This window comes from Kogia breviceps, chromosome 14 (assembly GCF_026419965.1).
Source record: "Kogia breviceps isolate mKogBre1 chromosome 14, mKogBre1 haplotype 1, whole genome shotgun sequence".
NCBI classification, from domain to species: Eukaryota; Metazoa; Chordata; class Mammalia; order Artiodactyla; family Physeteridae; genus Kogia; species Kogia breviceps.
Genome location: NC_081323.1, coordinates 19,771,640 through 19,786,651, shown reverse-complemented (window position 1 = coordinate 19,786,651; position 15,012 = coordinate 19,771,640). Strand labels below are relative to the sequence as shown.

General features: G+C 41.9%; 1 pseudogene; it reads right to left on the bottom strand.

Annotated features, from left to right (window-relative positions):
• Window positions 1-13,602: 13,602 nt before the first annotated feature.
• Window positions 13,603-14,809, bottom strand: LOC131740622 (heterogeneous nuclear ribonucleoprotein A3-like; annotated as a pseudogene).
• Window positions 14,810-15,012: the final 203 nt, after the last annotated feature.

The window sequence follows — 15,012 nt, the reverse complement described above, 5'->3', positions numbered from 1 at the left end:
TTATACCTGAATGACAAACATCTCTCAATATGCTTGTATCTCTCACTAGGCTATGAGGCCTCTGAAGGCAGATGCTTTGTTCTTCCGGTTCATCTTGCCTCCAGCCCTTAATATAATTTCCACCATGCAGTGAGTTCTCAGAACATGTCTGGTTCAATAAAAGTTCTCTTGAGGAAAAGTATTATAAGGCAGGTCCTCCATTCTAAGAGGCCAAAGTGACACTACAGAATTCCACGTGGAGGAGAGACTTCCTGGGCCCCTTGCTTTTGAGATAATACACTTGTTTCTTTCTTACAACATGTACTTGCCAGGCACATCCATGAGGCAGAGGAGAAATACATGGACCAATAATAGACAGTAGGACACAGTGGTTAAGAGCATAGGCTCTGAAGTCAGGCTGTCTTAGCATTTGAATCTTGGCTACCATACTCACCAGCTGAAGGAGTTTCTGCAACTAAACATGACAAAGCTCTTTCCTTATCTGTCTAATAGTATCTACCTCAGAGGGATTGTTGTGAAGATTAACTGTGAAACTGGATGTAAAGTACTCAGCACATAATAGATGCTTCATTAATACTTCACACAATTAACATTCTTATGTTTACTACTCCAGGTCATCTCCCCAACACGCCTGGTGCCAGGACATGTATTCCAGTAGTGTGATCATTTCCCTCCAGAGCAATTACATCTTTTTCAGAAATCTGTATTACAACCTACAAAAGTTACAGCCATGAAGTCCACTCAAATAGAGCTCTTAGGAAGTGTAATGGTTTAATTTTCTGTGTCAGTTTGACTGGCCAAAGGGATGCTCAGAGAGCTGGTAAAACATTATTTGTGGGTGTGTCACTGAGGGTATTTCTGAAAGAGATTAGCATTTGAATCGGTAGACTGAGTAAAAGAGTTCCCTTACCAGTGCAGGCATCATCCAATCCCTTGTGGGCCTGAATAGAATAAAAATGCAGAGAAAGGGCAAATTTTCTCTCTGCTTGACCTGGGAAATGCATTTTCTGCTGCCCTTGGGCATTGGTGCTACTGGTTCTGGGGCCTCAAGACTCCGACTGGGACTTACACCATTGGTTTACCTGGTTCTCAGGCCTTTGGGTTTGGACTAGAACTTAAAACGTCCGTTCTCCTGGGCCACCGACATGACAACAGAAGATCACTGAACTTCTCAGTCTCCAAAATCGTATGAGCTAATCCCTCACAATCTCTCTCTTTCTCTCTCTCTCTGTGTCTCTTTATCTAGATCCTAATGGTTCTAGTTTTCTGGAGAACCCTGATTAATATAAGAAGACCCATTCACTGGTCACATTTTAAGAGGGAGCAAACACATTGAGTATTACTGTGGTATTTGCCAAGTACCTAAACCTGCTGTAACTGGTGTAGGGTGATGGTGTGAAGCATGAGCTATGATGTTGGACAGACATGGCTGGTTTTGAGCTCTAGGTCTATCACTTAGAGATTAGTGGGGCCTCAAACAGATCACATCACCCCTCTAGGCTTCACGTCCTCACTTAGAAAATTGTGCAGATAGTGACAATACCTAACCCTTATGCCTGGTTCATGGTATGTGATCCAGGGCTGTTAGTTGTTTATACAGTTGAGTTTATCCTAAAAGGTTGGTATTTTGCTGCCCAGCTGGCATTTCCTCCAGCATATATGGGGCTTCCCTGCCTCTGGCTTTTCCCTCTCTCCTTTGGCCAAACTGGATGGAGCCGGTTTCCCTTTCAGGAACACACTCTATAGAGGGACTTGAGAAAGGAACAAAGACTGAAAAACAAACCAGTCAGTTTTTCCACGTTTTAAAAGTAGCTCTGTCAAAAGGGGGAATGAGGGAAGGAGTCTGCATCCATTGGCTAAAGTGGGAGCTCTGCTTTCTGTCTGTAGGCATTCATTAATCCCACCCTCCATGAAGCTCTCAGGCCTCGCAGGCCTGGGATGTCAATCCCTCTCTCCCTGGTCTGTCCCCTGTGTCAGTGCTTCCCTCACCCACCTCATTCCCTGTCCCCATTCCATGTGCTTCTAGGGAAGAGCTGCAAGGCTGGCACAGGACAGAGCCGGCAGGTAGCCGGCAGGTAGTCTGGGTCACTGAGAAGTGTCCTGCAGTTGAGCCGCTGAGCTAGGTCTTGGGCCTGACAGGACAGATGAAGCCCTTTGTTCCTGCAAATGGGCCTTTCCTGGCAGTGATGGAACTGGCCTGTGGTCCAACCCCTCTCCTCCTCTGCAGCTGCAGCCATTATCCTAAAGTGGTTCTATTGATCTGCTGACTCTCTGTCTCCTGCCTTATCTGCCTCCCCTCTTAGCCCCCCACTCCCCAGTATCCCATGGTTGAGCTCCCAAATACTCTGTACAAGCCAGCCTTACACATGCAAGTCTTTCTTTTGGTGTGGGGGTGGGGGTGAATAATGATTCTGAAGTTAAATTAGACAACTGTACTTGTTTCCTGGGAAGGCGGATATTCCTTTAGGAAAAGCATTTTCAAACTGGCAAAGCCTGTGTCTCCATTTACCAACTTGACCCTCTCCTGGATTTTAATTCGTTATGATTTCAAGTTTTTGTGAGATTTAGGAAACATGGAAAATATGAAAATTCGATTTTGAAGTTAGCCTTTTGGCCAACTACAGTGCACTTCGCAGCATCACGCTACTAAGACCTCATTTTATATGACTGACAATCATGTTACTATTAATACAGTTTACAGGTATCCAAAATAATTAAACATGATTCAGTGGTTTTGCAGAAGGTATAGTTATAGGTTCCTTAAATGTATGTATTCTTGTTTTATTCTTACCAAACTTGCGAGATAACGATTATTATTCCCACTTACAGGGGAGGAAGAAGAAATGGCTTGTCATTCATAAATCTAGCCAAACCGTAGACAAGATGCAAAGCTAAGCCATCTGACACAGCAACTTATTTTTCTCCATATGAAAGGTGGCATGTATGATGATATTTGAGATTTCAGGTCTTTATCTGATTAAGCTGTGCTCTATTTTAGGCGTGTTATATTTAATACTGCTTATGGAACTCTAACAATTTTTATTTTTCAAGGGGGGGGGTGATGCAAGTGTTAATCACCAGAGTGCTGGCCCATCATGAGGAGTTTTAACTGAAATGCCCTCATTTAATTCTAGTATAGGTCTTACAACCATGCTAAATATTTTGGCACTGCTGCCCTTCAATGAAAATGTGACACCTGGATGGTGATTTAAGCCTTTACCCAAAGTCTACAAATAAAGTCTGTTGATAATCTTTTTTTCCTGGGGAGATAAGAGATCACAACATGGGCATGGAAGCTCTTTGACTCTTATCCCTGGATGTGCCAGGCATCCAGTGTCAGGGCAGGTCACAAGGAACAATACGGAATTAAGAGGACAAGAGGCCAGGATGCTGTCGTGACCTTTAATTAAACTTATGATCATCTTATGTGCCTGTGCAGAAGGGACATTTAGGAGAGATGTATGGACCTTCCATGGACCTAGAATGAATTACTGCCTTGTTAGAATAAGAGTTAAGGGAGGTCTCTGGAAGAACCAGATTCTGATTATTAGTGAAGGCAGGAGAATGGAGCATCAGTGAGACAATCCCTGTACATAATTATTATTTATTACTATTGAACAATACTATCTGCTGTGCACCAATCCGGTTCGCTGCCATATATAACATTGACAGGCTCCTGGCCCTGCCAGATCAATACCTTCTATTGCAGAAGATAGAGATGACTTTTGTCCTTTATCTGCCCCCACTCCTCATTTTCACAATGGGAAATGTTTACAGTGAGATATAATTTTGAGTTTTTTCATTTTAAAATTAGCTCTTACAGATGTTTTTGGCTTTACAGCAAAGTTTGGCTGGTTTTTTTTTTTTTTTTTTTTTTGGTTGATTCACATTATAAAATTGGCACTGTGTTTTTATTAGAAAAAATAACAACAGATTTAGTAGAACATGTTTGCAAAGGGAAGATGAGTGGGGAAGAATTGAAAAGGTATAGGATTGAGAATCAGGATGTCTGGAATCTAATTTTAAGCCTGTTTCTAGTGCTTAGGTGATGGGGCTCTTGTCATAGTTTCGCTCCTATGAGAGTTGGGACATGCTGTTTAGTGATCTGTGAGCCTCGGTTTCCACATCTATACAATGGTGGGGTTGGGACTAAATCAGAGATGCCAAGCATACGCCACGCACATTATCACTCAGGATTGCTATGCCTATAGCAGACATTGCTAATCAATAGCTGTTCTCTTTCCGACTGAGCCAAAGTAGAGTCTCAGCACACCCATAATAAATGAGGGTGATGTACTGATCAGAGTTAAAACCTAAAATGCTTGAATTATATGCTCGCTCAGGTTTCTTCCAGTGTACACCACCCAGGATCCTGAAAGAGTGGCTAGCTTCCTGTAGTTTTATGCCCGAAGCCTTTCATATATTCAACTTATCCATTACATAACTCTCTGAATTCACTTCAGAGAAGGAAGACATGAGAAAAATTCAACAAGCAAGAAGACTAGGAATGTAATACAAAAATACTCTTGTTAAAAGACTGTACTGTTTACCCTGTAGCAGACTTGAACTGAAACTACCCATGTTTTGGATCTGTTCTATTTTGGTCTCCTTTCCTCCTTGCCTTGAACAGCTCTCACTTCCTTTTTCTTCTCTAATTTTTTGAATCGATTCTTAACAAAAATTCATAATTGTGGCACCAGCGATGTTCCTGTCACTTTTGAGGGCTGATTTTCTATAGAAATTGTATAAATAATCTCCATTATTTACTGCTTCATAAGAAAGGGACTTATACATGTGTAGCCACATAAATGCAACGTGAAAAAAACAAAGATACACTCTGTAGGTGATGACAAACATTAATTCTGCTATATTACTCTGGAAGTGTATACCGAATAGCTGAGTGTCTCCAATGAATGTTTGTTTTACCATGCGTTTAGTTCTTTTCGTTATTGTGAAAAAAAATTAGTCAATTGTCTATGTGAATCAATAATTCTTTTATGATGCTGTTTTGAAAGAACATACATTTTAAAAGAAATCGACCTGTTATTGGTAATGTGATCATAAGTACATTGGCGGAAAGTTGTATCAGTTAGCCCTTGATTTTAGGAGTATCTTTATTTCACATTATATCTCTTAAGTTATCCAAAAAGAGAAATGCTGGTATTCTCATCAGAGGCTGAGTTATTGCGGGGGTTAAAGATTGAGGGTGAGTAAAGATTGGGTAGAAACATTAACTGAAAGCGTGAAGTTTTCATACACCGCCCTCTACAAGACACAAGTTTGCTCTTACAGTTAAGGTTATTTCAAATCAGTTTAATCTAGGCTGAACATGTCACATAAAAGTCCCATTGGCTTACAGGGAGGGTGGGGCCTCTGAAGGAGAAATGTTTATTCCAAATAGAAAGATGAATGAATGAACGAACGAACCCCTTGATTGTGAATGAGAGACAACATGATATAACAGAAGGAGTCCAAGAGTTGTGCTAATGCAATTTGTATAACAATTCCAACACTGTCACTAGTGACCCATAATATCAATAGTAAGAGAGAGAGATAGCATTTCTTTTCTTGTTGCTACATCTCTGGCCATATCTTCCTTACAGGCTCTACTCTAAGTATTGAGGAACCAAGAATTTGATTCTTGGGACCACATTTTATGAATGTGGTTGGTGACCGTTAGTTATAGGTCAGGACCCTCAGACCCTTATTTTTTTTCACATTCTGGCTCCCAGGTAATAAACAAGGCCATGGCAGGTATACTGATCTTCCATCTCTCTCTCATTTTGCTGATAATGAACACATCATTTCTCAAAAATATATCTCTTATTGTGCTTTTAATACTTAAATTTTAAACCCATCCCACCATTCACATGGAGAAGCGAATACGTTATTTGTAATCCTTGATTAGACTTTATCACCTGCAGCCACATTTCCCGGTACTCTTGGGGACTTAATAGCATTGATACCAAGTCACACACTCTGACATGGGAAGTTGACCAGAAGGGGAACCTTCACCTAAAGTAGGTTTGCATAGACTTTTCTCTATTAATCACCATTAAGAAGAAATGATAAGGACAAGTGTTGGGACATAAAGAAGAAAACCCTTCATGTAAGAAAAAGAATGGGTTGAAGGCAATCAGCCTCCTAAGCCTTAGCCATCAAGTCACAGTGAACCAGGGGGTTTTGAGATCAGCAAAGGCTGTATCTCTCCCTCATCAGGTTGGCATGACTTGCAAGAATCAGAATGAACAATTGCCAGTCTATGAGCTTATGATGGTGGCCTTTGTTGCCCTTCGTATACTCAAAACTAAAATGCATACTTTCTCATGAGTGCCAAGAACTGTTTAATTACATCAGCCACTGAATAGGATGGTTCCTTCATGGAAATTTAGAAACCAGAGTGTCCAAGAGGGCTTTTCAGAGAATCACTGTTGATGCCCTGCACCCTCTCTCCTCAAGCTTAGTTTTGGCTCCTGTGGGACCTTGAGCTCTTCATCCTGGTGAAACTGACAAAAGCTCTGAATGCCCTGTGAATTATTCTCTGAGGCTGAGGGCTTCATCAGGCTCCATTCAGTAGGCTTTTTGATGACAGGGGTTGGAAATGTCCTCATGACAGGAAATTCTCACTGTTATATTTGTGCTTTCCTGTTGGACCCAGTGGATTTTGTTTTCATATTATTATTTAATTTACAGACAGGAAAATCATTTGGATCTGGAGACCTCTTGATAACACTGTTAATGCAATTACCAGGACGTCCCTGTGTGCACCGTCCAAGCCCTGGGACTCTGAATGGCTGCTCTTTCAAAGTTTCAGGTGTTGGTTTCAAGGGTGATCACATGACATGCCATAATCACATTTATGAAAGGACTAATTAAAAATACAGATGTCTTCAGCTCACAATACCAAGACAGCTGAAATACTTATTAGTTTTTTTTAATGTTAAAACTCTATATCCTCACTTCTCTCCAACAGAAAAACTAATAATAGATAACAAAGCCCAGACAGGAGGGCCTTCAATCTTTTTTCCTCCCAGTAAATGACATGCTATTTTTTTTTTTTTTTCTAGAGAGAAAACACCTAGTACTTCTACAAATTGGTCTTTTACAAAAATGCCTTTTTAGATTACTTCGTTTCCCCTTTCAGAATGGCTCAGATACACAGTATTTTTATCTAGGGCATGAGGGTTTTAAAATGTCTGTAGCCCAACTCCTCTAACACAGAGCTGATGGCCATACAAAACAGCATCTGTGTCTGAGAATACAGAACCATTAAGGATCATTCAGCCTTAGGAAGAGAGTCTCTTGTACTGCAAATATCAAGTTGTCTCTATCTCCTGGGAGACAGAATAAACATAACCATTATCATATTCAAAAATGTTTTAGTGATGTGTGGACCTAAGAACTTTGCCCTGATGAACAAAAAACCCTTTACAGAAATGTTGTGTTTGCATATGTGAACCAGAGCAAATGCATTTCCCCTGCTTTGGAGGACAAATACTTTAGACCTAAATGTGTAGTTAAAATAATGTCAAAATTACCAAATTTAGGGGCTTCCCTGGTGGTGCAGTGGTTGAGAGTCCGCCCGCCGATGCAGGGGACACGGGTTCCTGCCCCGGTCCAGGAAGATCCCACGTGCCGCGGAGTGGCTGGGCCCGTGGGCCATGGCCCCTGGGCCTGCACGTCCGGAGCCTGTGCTCCGCAACGGGAGGGGCCACAGCAGTGAGAGGCCCGCGCACCACCAAAAAAAAAAAAAAAAAAAATTACCAAATTCAGTTTTTGTTTTTTTGGTGTTTTTTTTTTTTTGCAGTACGCAGGCCTCTCACTGTTGTGGCTTCTCCCGTTGCGGAGCACAGGCTCCGGACGCGCAGGCTCAGCGGCCATGGCTCACGGGTCCAGCCGCTCCACGGCACGTGGGATCTTCCCGGACCGGGGCACGAACCCGTGTCCCCTGCATCGGCAGGTGGACTCGCAACCACTGCGCCACCAGGGAAGCCCCCCAAATTTAGGTTTTACCGAAATAATGTCCCATTAAAGTACAAAGACATCTTGAAAATGCTGATGGGGCTTTTTGTTAACTTTCTTCCTCCCTTTCTTTATTTTCTTTTCTTCCTCTCTCCTTTCTTCCTCCCTCCCTCCCTTCCTTCCTTCCTTCCTTCCTTCCTTCCTTCCTTCCTTCCTTCCTTCCTTCCTTCCTTCCTTCCTTCCTTCCTTCCTTCCTTCCTTCCTTCCTTCCTTCCTTCCTTCCTTCCTTCATTCCAAACCACTGTTTTAGGAGTGCTTACTAGGTGAAAGTCTCTGCACTAGACACTGAGTTGGGTACATGGAGATGAACAAAACTTGCCCTAGAGGAAGTCATATGCTGTCAAGAATTATACTCTGGGGTCAGTTTGGAGAATAGACTGGAGAGAGTAAAACTAGAAATCAGAACGTTGGAGAAATAATCCAGATTGTTGTATAACCCTTTTCTGCAGCCCCAGGGAAGAGGATGAGACATCTCAGGGCAGGAAAACGATAAATGTTTTAATTGTCTCATCCCCTTGGAATGAAAGTGAAGACAAGGCACATCTGGAGAGAGGTGGCATTAAAACCCCTCCCCTCATGTAGGATTTTCCTTTCTGGCTTTGCATCTCTGTATTCAACTGTCAGGAAAATTGCACGTGCTTTTTCTGTCTACTCTCCTGTCTTTCATTTTATTCATTCTAGAAACATTTTTTCTGAGCATCCACTAAAGTAGAGGCACTTTACCAAGCAGTGAGGATACTCCAGTGGTAAGACAGATTTGACACCCATCCTCACAGTGTTTATAAACCCTAAGAAACTAAGTAGTCCTACCCTAGATTTCGAATGCCAATGGCAATTCTTGGCATTGGAAGAAGAGAGAAGAATTTCTAATTATGATGCTATTTCCCAGTCTTTCTTTTCTCTGAGATTTTTATCCTATCACTTTTCAAATGTTAAAATATTACTAGTCTTTCTAATAGAATCCACTCTCATGAACTGACTCCCTATTAACGTTTTTGTTGTTGTTGTTATTGGCACTGTTCACGTCCATCATTAACTGATGTGTGAATAATTTCAGTTAAATCAGGTTTTTTCACAATATTCAATAACTGCAACTAAACAATAATTTCTGGCTCGATATCCACCTACAAATTTGAGTGTTTGCCCCATGTCCCTAAATGTTTGTGCTGTACTTTGAAAGTTACTAGATCCGTGCTGTCCAATATGGTGGCCACATGTAGCTAGTGAGCACTTGAAATGTGTCCAGTCCAAACTGAGACGTGCTGGAAATGTTAAACACCAGATTTAAAGAATTTGATATAAAATAGAATGCAAAATATTGCATTAATATCTTTATATTAATTACGTGTTGGAATGATAATGTTGGTTGGCCATACGTTGTCTCTGACACTCCTCAAATTGCTGCAAAGTTACACACCTCAGCTCACATCCCTCCCAACAGCACTGTGGGGTGGAACACAGATGAGGGCCCTATTTGGAAACCCACTGCCCTTTCCCTAAAGCCTTATCTTCTTTGCTGGAAACCTGTCTCCCACTCTGGAACTTGATCCCCTGTTCTGGAAACCTATCTACCTATCTCTCTCTTTCTATCTCTCTGTCTCTGTCTCTCTCTCCCTGGTACAGGCTCCCACCGATCTTCTTCCTTACATGCTGCATGCTCAACCATGAAGAAATAAAAAATTGGAAGTCTAAACACACACACACGTGCATGTGCAACAGGAATGAATGTTTGCCTCTTTTTTCCCCTCTCACATCCTGCAGCCTCAATCTTTCCTTATCCTATCTGATATGTGCCATTTTATATGGTCTGAATTTTCTCTTCACCTTTTTCTTGAGCCAGACATCCCCTAGCTTCACAGTCTCTCCACCCACTCTGATCAATACCCCACTTTATGCTTGTGGCATTGGTGGAAATCCAGGTGGCATTTGTGGAAAGCCCATATCTCCTCTTCCCTTACCTCACTGTCTCTGTGAGCGGGAAGGCAGAGACGCAGAGATGGTTCTTTGGCTTTAGACCATCTGCCTACTACACTCTACTCAAGTGTCTTTTTAAAATTCTCTAAACTGGAGTCATTTGTAACAAGCAGGGGAAAAAATAACCTTTAGATATTTTTCATTAACATATACTGTTAACTACGCCGGTAAATTATGGATAATTTAATTAATTTAGATTTAATGGCAACATTTTTCCTCACTAATGAAATGGTTATTTGTTATTAGGAAAATATTTATTGAGGTGGAATTGTGTGATCTCTCACATCACTATTAAACCTTGTTAAACCTTTTTTTTAAATTTCAATTTGGGTCTAATTAAGATTCATTAAACATTTTATTAAATCTAAATTAAATTCTAATGGAAACGGGGTTTGCCAAGGAAAGACTGTTGTGCCCTTCCTTCCCTCTCAGTTCTTTTAAAGTGACACAGTTACAGGAGGACTTGGGATGAAGTGGGGTCCACCACTATTGGTAGAACAGGAAGAATGCAGGGTTTGTCACAGATTGATCACGGTAGAACTGTCGCTGACTCACCATGAGACCTTGGATAAGTCATCTCACTTTCATGGTGATCGGCTTACTCCTTTATAAGATGAGAATTACAATAGTAGAGTGATTGTAGAGATGGAAGGCCAAGGATCAAATACCAACCAAATGAATATTTATATATATCTCCTTTTCCTGTCTCAAGTACCTATAACTCCTTAGAAAATGGAATTAAATAAACATATTCTTTGAATAAGAAAACTAAGGAAACTGTCACTTTTAAAAGCGACGATATATGTGGAGTGATCCATCTAAAGCCTGGGTTCAAAAGAGGATGTAGGTGGGGGGTTGTAGGTGGAGTAAAAGCAGTGGAGTACGTTAGAACTTAATGATCTGGGCCTTGGAAAAGTCTGGAACAAGGATACAGGAGCTGTGGGTAAATCCAAGTCAAATGTGGTGAATCTTGTCCACCTGAAAACTCATGAGAGAAATAGCCTCCCCTTGGGTCTGAAAGTAAACTCATGACCCCAGACCTGTGGAGCAGTTGGCTAAAGCGAAGCCTGTATTGTGTATTCCAACTTAGTGGAACCCAGAGGTAAACCCTAGTGCAATGTAAAGTCAGTGAAATGGACAAACATCATTCATCCAGTAGATGAAAGCTGGGAACCACCTATGTGCCAAGCTATTGGTGTTAGGGATATGGTGGTCAACAAGACCTTCTTGACCTAATGATGGAAACACGCCAACAACACACCCCAAAGTATAAGTGCTACAATTAGTATATGGATAATGTGCTGTGTTAAAAAGATTGTGTAATGTGCCAACTATGAAATACCTACTCTGTATGACTTAACCAACTTAGCATCTCTTTCAGAGTTTCTGTATTCCACTTTAGGTCCCTACTGAGCTTTTGACTCTACCCAGTCCTTGATTTCATTCTCACCCAAAGCTCCCAGAAAAAGTCTCTCTTTCCCTAGTGCCCCATCAGTTGGATAAGGCTCTATCATCTGTTCAGGTGTGGTGCTTGGGATGTACCTCTTCTAATAGAAGCATTCACCTTTGATTTGACTTTGACTTCTCCTGGAATGAGTTCTTTAGAAGCAGGATTAAGTCTTTCCTTTTGATGTAGCTCATCCCGGAGATTGTAAACATTTGCTATCTTGTTATCTGAAGATAGCTTTCCACACACATGATCCCAGAGGAGATTTCCACTTCTCAGTACTCTGCCCTGTTCTTCAAACACTCAGCAATGAGAATTAGAAGAAAACAAGATACTCAGTAACCAATATAGGCCAAACAGAACAAGAGGTAGCCCCTGAATGACTCCTCCCTTCAAGCAAAATCAAGTTTCTTTTCACCAGCCTAGCACACACTCATGTGCATATATGCATGCATATGTGAGCACAGAAATTTATGTACCTGCATGCTTGCTCTGCTGGGTAACTTCTATTTGGCCTTCCTGATCCACTTTCCACCCATTCCCACTGTGACACAGAAGCTTGACCAATATGGACCACGTCAACGGGTTTTCTGGACCTCTGGCTTCTGGTTGGGGCAGCCAATGGGGAGCTCCAGCAGGACAGCTCAGAGAAGAATGAGAGTGAGGCAAAAGCTTGTATTCTCTCATCTCCCTTCCTGTGAGTACCGAGCTTGCCACCTCTGTTCGCTAAGGTTGCGGCTCCTGTCACGTGGCTGTTTCTCTCCGGGGTGCTGTTCCCAACCCCTTGCCTTCAGGACCACAAGTGGTAATAGAGCTCTGCGGCTGCTGCTGCTGCTGTCCACAGGACACTGCCCCACCCTTTGTGATTTGTCCACAGCCTGCTTACCCCTTTGTAAATCATCCTTGTATTAAACTCATTTTAAGTTGTTCAATTTAAACAGTGTGCCATTTGCTTTCTTCTATGATCCCAACTGATAGACACACATAGAGGCGCTCAGATTGAAGGTCCCTACTCAGTGTATAACTGGAGAGCCTTTACGGAAACCAGGAGAACTAACTGTCCTAGTGGCCAGTCAAGGTACCTCCAACTGTGTTACTAGTTGACCTGAGATATAATAAAAGTGCTGGAAAGATCGGCAGATGTGATTTAGTCCTTGGCCATGCCTTTCGGTTCCCAGGAGCAAGCCAGATTCTGTAAGTTTCTAATACCTTCCTTTGTCTTAATTCCAGAAATGGAGAAGATCAAGTGGTCCAGATGCAAAGCAGAAAGGCAGACCGAGAGTTGTGGAAGAGGAAACTTAAAATAACTGAACAACTTAAAGAAAACAAGCGAGGATATATTGGAAACAACTGCTTTAAAAGAGAGAGAGAGAGGGAAAAAAAAAAAAAAAACAACAACACTCGCGGCATAAGAAGAAAGAAGATGAGAGGACACAAAAGCAAGCCAGATGAGAATCACAGCAAGGAAAACAAGGAAGAAGGAAGAAAGAAGAAAGGGCATAATTATGCAGAAAGTAGGTCAGGAGAATTAAAGTCTGTGGTACCCTAGCCTCTGTCTTTCTTTTACCCAGGAATGGGGCCATTGCAAGTTGTATGTACCTGAGTGTGTGTTTTGGTACTAAACAACTCATAACAGTAGGATGGGGGGGGGTAACAGAGAATGCTGTGAACCTCTCCTTACCAGTGTGAATTGGCAGGAAAACCAGGCCATCACTCCTTGGGGTGGGATCATGACTTTGTGAAGAAAATCACTAAGTCCAGCCTGACACCCTGCATCACACTCACTCCTAGGACCGGCCTGGGAGAATGTACCAGGAGGCCTGGTCAGCAGTTCCACTTCTCACACTTACTAGCTATGAGACTGGAGAAGTTGTCGCATTTGTTTGTCTCAATTTCTTTTTTTTTTTTAAAGTTAAAAATTCCTTAATTTTTTATTCCTGGTACCACTACCACAATTTACAGGGCAATATACCTGATGTAATGAAAGAAAAGGAAAAAAAAACAAAGCTACAATGGATAAAAGACCTCAGGAATGTACATCTAATTGACACTACGTTGCATTAATCAATAGCTGCACTTTTTGCAAACTGTGGCTCTGACAGTCCTGAACAAGAAGGGTTTCCTGTTTAAGCTGCAGTCACTTTTCTGACTAAGGATCATCGTTCCTTCTGTGGCAGAGTTTTGCAGTTCCTCTAATGCATTTGGGACGACTGTCTCAAAGTAACCTGCAGTTTTCCTGACAACTCCTCGCTCTCTCTCCTGCTAAGCACTGTAGCCCTTTTCTTCTGGCTTTTTAGAACCTTCCGCTACCATATCCACCACTTCCACCACCAGATCCATAACCACCACCATAGGGACTTCCCGAGCTCCTTCCACCAAAACTTCCCCCCTTCATGGGCCCATAATTTGATTGCTGTTGTCCACTATAATTTCCAAAATCATTATAGCTCCCACCACCACCACAGTTACCTCCAAAATTTCCTCCTTCATTGTAAACATCATATACTCCACCACTGCCACCATATCCACCACCTTGGTTTCCATATTCTGGTCCACCACCACCGTAGCCTCCTCTACTACTGTAACCAGGACCTCTGCCATAGTTACCACCGTCGCCTCCAAATCCATTATATCCACCATCACCTCCTCCAGAACTACCTCTGCTGCCACCACCTCCACCACCATAGCCTCCTCTTCCACCAAAGTTTCCACCACGGCCAAAGTTACCTCCACCACCTCCAAAGTTTCCTCCACGACCCATGAAGTTGCCAGATCCACCTCCACGACCTCTTTGTGGTCCAGCAGATTGCATTACTTGTTTAGAAAGGGCCTTTTTCACTTCACAATTACACCCATTAATAGTGTGGTATTTCTAAACAACAATTTTATCAACTGTATCATGATCATCAAAAGTTACCAAAGCAAATCCTCTCTTTTTTCCACTCTGCCTGTCTTCCATAACGTCTATGGTTTCAGTCTTGCCATACTTTTCAAAGTAGTCTCTCAAATTATATTCTTCTGTATCTTCTTTAATACCACCAACAAAAATTTGCTTCACTGTTAGGTGGGCACCCGGCTTTACAGAATCCTCTCTAGAAATAGCTCTCTTTGGTTCCACTACAAGCCCACCAACCTTGTGTGGTCGAGCACACATTGCTGCATCCACCTCTTCAACACAAGAATAAGTCATAAAACCAAAGCACCCGGAACATTTTATTTGGGGGGGTCTCTCATCATCACACAATCTGTAAGTGTGCCCCATTTCTCAAAACGTTCTCTTAAGCTATCATCTGTAGTTTCAAAGCTCAGGACACCGATAAACAGGTTTCTCAACTGTTCTGGTTCCTTTGGATCCTGTCCCTCCATTTTGAGACCGGACTCAGCTCTTCCAACTCGAGTTCAATATCTGTCTCAATTGCTTTATATGAAAAATGGCAGACAACTCATAAAGTAGTTCTGAGGATTAAAAAACAATAATGATGTAAAAAACCATTGCATTGTTATCGAGTCTGAAATTAGGACTTTAAAAAGATAGTTTCCCGCTTTCCATCACCTCCTTTTCTTCCCTT